The sequence below is a fragment of the Oncorhynchus mykiss genome, chromosome 9, assembly GCF_057628025.1.
Source record: "Oncorhynchus mykiss isolate SJ-2025 chromosome 9, ASM5762802v1, whole genome shotgun sequence".
NCBI lineage: Eukaryota > Metazoa > Chordata > Actinopteri > Salmoniformes > Salmonidae > Oncorhynchus > Oncorhynchus mykiss.
This window is the reverse complement of record NC_143030.1, coordinates 70032399-70039312: the sequence shown is the minus strand read 5'-3', so window position 1 is coordinate 70039312 and position 6914 is coordinate 70032399. Positions and strand designations below refer to the sequence as shown.

General features: G+C 44.4%; 1 protein-coding gene across 1 annotated transcript in view; it reads left to right on the top strand.

Annotated features, from left to right (window-relative positions):
* Window positions 1-6914, top strand: part of LOC110532677 (retinoic acid receptor gamma-A) — a 97696-nt gene continuing 90782 nt past the window's right edge. Inside the window, exon 1 of the mRNA XM_036988694.2 lies at window positions 1-364. The gene's annotated coding sequence lies outside the window, so the exon portion shown is untranslated. The remainder of the gene's footprint in view (window positions 365-6914) is intronic.

Here is a 6914-nt window from a genome sequence, read left to right as displayed (position 1 = left end):
GAGAGAGAGAGAGAAGGGAGCGAGAGAGAGAGAAGGGAGGGAGAGAGAGAGAGAAGGGAGAGAGAGAGAAGGGAGGGAGAGAGAGAGAGAAGGGAGAGAGAGAGAGAGAGAGAAGGGAGCGAGAGAGAGAGAAGGGAGGGAGAGAGAGAGAGAAGGGAGAGAGAGAGAGAGAAGGGAGGGAGGGAGGGAGAGCGAGAAGGGAGGTAGAGAGAAACTTGCTGCTGCCCTGTTTTTACTGTCAAAGGGGCTCTGATGAATGTACACAAATCTCTCCAAATTTTCCTTCTGCTCATCTGTCTGTTTGGACCAGCAGCACCCCAGCTAGCGATCTATTAGTCTGTCTGCCAGCACAACATCGGAGTGGGTGAGTACTTTTTTATAGAAACAATATGATCTGTTGTTCTCCTCTTTTTCCATCTATTTTTCTATTCTTTCTGCTCTTAGAGTTTGAAGTTAGAGCTAGAGACTGGAAGAGACTGCAGTTTTGGGAACAGAAGCTTGAGTATAAACTATTGAGAGTTTAAATTAAAGACAGAGACTTTGAGGCAGAGAGTGTATATGGAGTAGATAGAGTGTGTATAGAGAAAGTTGTTCAGGGTTTCATTCAACTGGACCAGGTTTCTCCTAGTTGTATTTATTTGTTTCCGAGTGGGTCAGTTCTGTCGGGGTGCATTTCATAGTTTACAGTGTGTGTGGGTGTGTTTCATAGTTTACAGTGTGTGTGTGTGTATCATAGTTTACAGTGGGTGTGTTTCATAGTTTACAGTGTGTGTGGGTGTGTTTCATAGTTTACAGTGTGTGTGTGTGTATCATAGTTTACAGTGTGTGTGGGTGTGTTTCATAGTTTATAGTGTGTGTGGGTGTGTTTCATAGTTTACAGTGTGTGTGGGTGTGTTTTCATAGTTTACAATGTGTATGGGTGTGTTTCATTGTTTACAATGTGTGTGGGTGTGTTTCATAGTTTACAGTGTGTGTGGGTGTGTTTTCATAGTTTACAATGTGTGTGGGTGGGTTTCATAGTTTACAGTGTGTGTGGGTGTGTTTTCATAGTTTACAGTGTGTGTGGGTGTGTTTCATAGTTTACAGTGTGTGTGGGTGTATTTCATAGTTTACAGTGTGTGTGGGTGTGTTTCATAGTTTACAGTGTGTGTGGGTGTTTTTCATAGTTTACAGTGTGTGTGGGTGTGTTTCATAGTTTACAGTGTGTGTGGGTGTGTTTCATAGTTTACAGTGTGTGTGGGTGTTTTTCATAGTTTATAGTGTGTGTGGGTGTGTTTCATAGTTTACAGTGGGTGTGTTTCATAGTTTACAGTGTGTGTGTGTGTGTGTTTTTCATAGTTTACAGTGTGTGTGGGTGTGTTTCATAGTTTACAGTGGGTGTGTTTCATAGTTTACAGTGTGTGTGGGTGTGTTTTCATAGTTTACAATGTGTGTGGGTGTGTTTCATAGTTTACAGTGTGTGTGGGTGTGTTTCATAGTTTACAGTGTGTGTGGGTGTATTTCATAGTTTACAGTGTGTGTGGGTGTGTTTCATAGTTTACAGTGTGTGTGGGTGTTTTTCATAGTTTACAGTCTGTGTGGGTGTGTTTCATAGTTTACAGTGTGTGTGGGTGTGTTTCATAGTTTACAGTGGGTGTGTTTCATAGTTTACAGTGTGTGTGGGTGTGTTTTCATAGTTTACAGTGTGTGTGGGTGTGTTTCATAGTTTACAGTGTGTGTGGGTGTGGGTGTGTTTCATAGTTTACAGTGTGTGTGAGTGTGTTTCATAGTTTACAGTGTGTGTGGGTGTGTTTCATAGTTTACAGTGTGTGTGGGTGTGTTTCATAGTTTACAGTGTGTGTGGGTGTGTTTCATAGTTTACAGTGTGTGTGGGTGTGTTTCATAGTTTACAATGTGTGTGGGTGTGTTTCATAGTTTATAGTGTGTGTGTGTGTTTCATAGTTTACAGTGTGTGTGGGTGTGTTTCATAGTTTACAGTGTGTGTGGGTGTGTTTCATAGTTTACAGTGTGTGTGAGTGTGTTTCATAGTTTACAGTGTGTGTGGGTGTGTTTCATAGTTTACAGTGTGTGTGGGTGTGTTTCATAGTTTACAGTGTGTGAATGTTAAGAGTGTTATCCCAGAGTGTTTTTATTAGCATGTGTGCCTTTGTAAGTGTCAGTGGATACATACCTACCTGGGTCCGCTTGATCTGCACTGTGCATGAGTGGAATAGAGAGAGAGTGTGTGTGTGACTGACCCATCTTTGACCGAATCTTCCCTACTTATTATTGAACCACATGGACACAGCACAACAGTGTGAGCAGTCAGCCAGGGACTCGGGGACAGACCATTGTTTTCCTCCTTCAAAACAGCAGAACCCAATGTTTCTGGACCGAGGTGCCTCTGCTCTCCAAATCTGGGCTTAGTTTACTTGTCAGTTTATTGTAGTAATGTCATTCATAGCTGGGAGTGGTTGTTTTTTGTTGTGTTATTTGTTGTTGATTTAAATCCCCATTAGCTTTTGCTGAAGCATCATCTATTCTTCCTGGAGTAATCAAAAAACACTCAACATGACAAGTAACAAAACACTGATAGAATGAGAGACAAGAATAGTTGGGGAAGGTCATACACTTTTTTCGGCAGATAGACCTGCATTCCTGGTTAACTGGTTCAATTTGGGTGTGTGTTTGGGGGGAGGGATCTGCTTTAATATTGCAGATAGATTGTAGTTTCCATTAATGTAATTGTCACTTCCAATCCCCCATATACAGTGTATATATAAATACTATTTTACTTATATGATTTCCCACTAACCCTACCATCCCTCCCGTAATTGGAGTAAACTAATGGACAACAACACTTAGGCTTCTACTTCCAGCTCATACACACTATACCCATTTTACAGACACAGTATATTGTACAATAGTTATCTTCTGTTGGTTTTTAGTCCCATCCTTCAGCAACCCTTAACCCCTCCCATCTATCTCTGAACACCATCCAGTTTTGATTTCAATATGCCATATATTTTTAGTTCTGAACGTAGCTTGTTACCGTGGCAGCAGGCAGGCAGGCAGCACCACGTTAATGAACAGGTACCATGCTACAGCGACAGTACATTTAGTGCTACATGATGTGAACATTTCAGAGAGGGATCAAACTGTTTAGATAGAGTCCATGTTGTCTTTTCAACCCATCATGTTGTTCTGAACTGTGTGTCTGTTCTGAACTGTGTGTCTGTTCTGAACTGTGCGTCTGTTCTGGACTGTGTGTCTGTTCTGGACTGTGTGTCTGTTCTGAACTGTGTGTCTGTTCTGAACTGTGTGTCTGTTCTGGACTGTGTGTTTGTTCTGAACTGTGTGTCTGTTCTGGACTGTGTGTCTGTTCTGAACCTTGTACGTGTGTGTGTCTGTGTGTGACTCACAGGTCAGTCCACTGCCCTTTTCAGTGCCTTGGTCTTGGCATTGCACCTGTGTGTGTCTGTGTTTTGTGTGTTTGTGTGTGTGTATGCATGTGTGTGTGTTGCATCTGTGGCACTTCTGGCTTCTCTCGCTTTCTCTAAGTCAGTGAGTTAGTCAGTCAGTCAGTCAGTCAGTCAGTCAGTCAGTTAGTCAGTGAGTTAGTCAGTCAGTCAGTTAGTCAGTCAGTCAGTGAGTTAGTCAGTCAGTCAGTTAGTCAGTCAGTCAGTCAGTGAGTTAGTCAGTCAGTCAGTCAGTCAGTTAGTCAGTGAGTTAGTCAGTCAGTGAGTCAGTCAGTCAGTTAGTCAGTTAGTCAGTCAGTCAGTCAGTTAGTCAGTCAGTCAGTCAGTCAGTTAGTCAGTTAGTCAGTCAGTCAGTTATTCAGTCAGTTAGTCAATCAGTCAGTTAGTCTGTCAATCAGTCAGTCAGTCAGTCAGTCAGCAGGTCAGTCAGTCACATCTGGCCATCTGGAAAACCTCACTGTCCTCACTGAGTCAGTTAGAGTAGCACCACTCTGCTCTGTGTCTCAGCACAGCGTTGCTCCGCCCGGGAATAATGTACTCTGTCTCAACACAGCGTTGCTCCGCCCGGGAGTAATGTACTCTGTCTCAGCACAGCGTTGCTCTGCCCGGGAGTAATGTACTGTGTCTCAGCACAGCGTTGCTCTGCCCGGGAGTAATGTACTCTGTCTCAGCACAGCGTTGCTCCGCCCGGGAGTAATGTACTGTGTCTCAGCACAGCGTTGCTCTGCCCGGTAGTAATGTACTGTGTCTCAGCACAGCGTTGCTCTGCCCGGGAGTAATGTACTCTGTCTCAGCACAGCGTTGCTCTGCCCGGGAGTAATGTACTGTGTCTCAGCACAGCGTTGCTCTGCCCGGGAGTAATGTACTGTGTCTCAGCACAGCGTTGCTCTGCCCGGGAGTAATGTACTCTGTCTCAGCACAGCGTTGCTCCGCCCGGGAGTAATGTACTCTGTCTCAGCACAGCGTTGCTCTGCCCGGGAGTAATGTACTGTGTCTCAGCACAGCGTTGCTCTGCCCGGGAGTAATGTACTCTGTCTCAGCACAGCGTTGCTCTGCCCGGGAGTAATGTACTCTGTCTCAGCACAGCGTTGCTCCGCCCGGGAGTAATGTACTCTGTCTCAGCACAGCGTTGCTCTGCCCGGGAGTAATGTACTGTGTCTCAGCACAGCGTTGCTCTGCCCGGGAGTAATGTACTCTGTCTCAGCACAGCGTTGCTCCGCCCGGGAGTAATGTACTGTGTCTCAGCACATCGTTGCTCCGCCCGGGAGTAATGTACTGTGTCTCAGCACAGCGTTGCTCCGCCCGGGAGTAATGTACTCTGTCTCAGCACAGCGTTGCTCTGCCCGGGAGTAATGTACTCTGTCTCAGCACATCGTTGCTCTGCCCGGGAGTAATGTACTGTGTATGTTTCTTTGGAGAGACGAATAGAGACAGAGACACTTCTACATAGAGCGGTATATTTCCCTGTATATTTGCTATTGCAGGAGGCCCACCACGTCAACACACGGCAACCCTTTTCTATCTTTCTTTTACGACCGGCAAATGTTAGAAAAATATATTTTATTTAGCAAATGTAAAAGTACATTGCTATTAATAGTTGTATATGGGATTCATTTAGACAGGCTGTCTCACGGATGTCTTGAAGACTAGATTTTTATGGGTTTTTGTTGTTGGGGAATTACCTAAAGGGCTGGGCTTATGGCTTGATATGTTATGCATTACTGAAGACCATGGCAACCACAGCAGCCCCCTAACAAACGTACTGCAGATTTATATTGAGTGTCTGACGGAATGCTAGTTAACACGTCCAGGGACACGACAGACTGGGCTGTGGAGGCTAAGGTAATCACACACAGTACACACATCAAAAAAACAGGACACTGCTTTACACCCACCCACACCCACACCCACACCCACACACACACACACACACACACACACACACACACACACACACACACACACACACACGCACACACCCACACCCACACACACACACACACACACACACACACACACACACACACACACACAGTACACAGTACACAGTACACACATCAAAAATACAGGACTCTGCTTTACACCCACCCACCCACACACACACGCACACACACACACACACACACACACACACACACACACACACACACATACACACACACACACACATACACACACACACACACACACACACACACACACACACACACACACACATACACACACACACACACACACACCAACACACCCACCCACACCCACAAACACCCACACACATCCACACCCACACACACAAAGTCAAGAGAGAGAAAGAATGTCACACACCAGTCTAGTCAAAATAACAATGGGAAAACCTTTACAGTAATTGCTAGTTATGTTTGTTGTCCCTTGAATCCAGGGGAGGGTTCAGGCTTTTAAAAAGATGCCACGTATCATCCTAACTATATCAAAACAACATTGTCACTGCACAAGAGGGAAAGCTCGATTAAATCAATACCCAGTTTGTTATTTTGTTATGTATTTATTGGTCTACTTTTTTAAATAAATTGTTTCTCACATTTGGACATCCCATGGGAATGTGTGTGAGTCAAAATCCCCAGGATATTTCACTATTTCATCACTCTGACAGAGACATTTTTAAACAGACCGTTTGTGAGACACGACTTTGAGGCATAAATCTGGGAGTTGTTGATTCCTGTCTCTGGCAGGAATTTCTATAGCAATTAACTTCCATGTGGTATAGGGAGGGGTTAGGAGGGGTAGGGAGGGGTTAGGAGGGGGTTGACAGGTGGTTTTAGGGGAACAAGGGGGCTCCTCTCCTCATAACTACACTAGAATTAAAAGGGAAACTATCGGCTCACGATTTCCTGTGTCTATTTTTGCAGGTGTGCAGCTCTGATTATGTGAGAGGGATGACAACCACTCCAACTTTGTTCACTTTATATACTAATGAACTCTTCAGTAATTACTACATTACACTGGTAGTGGAAGTCCTACATTTTCTCTAGAGATTGAAATAGTAACTATTGACTTCTTATATCCTTTTACATATTCACATCTCAGCCTCTCTCTCTCTCTCTCTCTCTTGCCTGCTCTGTGTGTGTCTCTGTCTCTTTCTCTCTCGCTCTGTGTCTCTGTCTCTCTCTCTCTTTCTGCCTCTCTGTCTATCTCTCCCTCTCTTCATCTGTCTCAAAAAGTCTATATGTTTCCACTATGTTCCACCTCTCTGTTCCACCTCTTTGCCATATCCTAGTGTTGTGTTCTCTTTAGTGCTTTCTTGAACCCCTTAATGCCTCAATGTTAAGCAGCTCTGACTCCACAGCCTTCTCTATTCTCTGACTGTCCCACAACATCATGGAAAGGATGTGACTTCATCCCAGTCACATTGACTGTTTTATGTCTCTGTGTGAGTTCTAGATTGTTCCATATTATTTTCCTGACAGTCAACACAATATG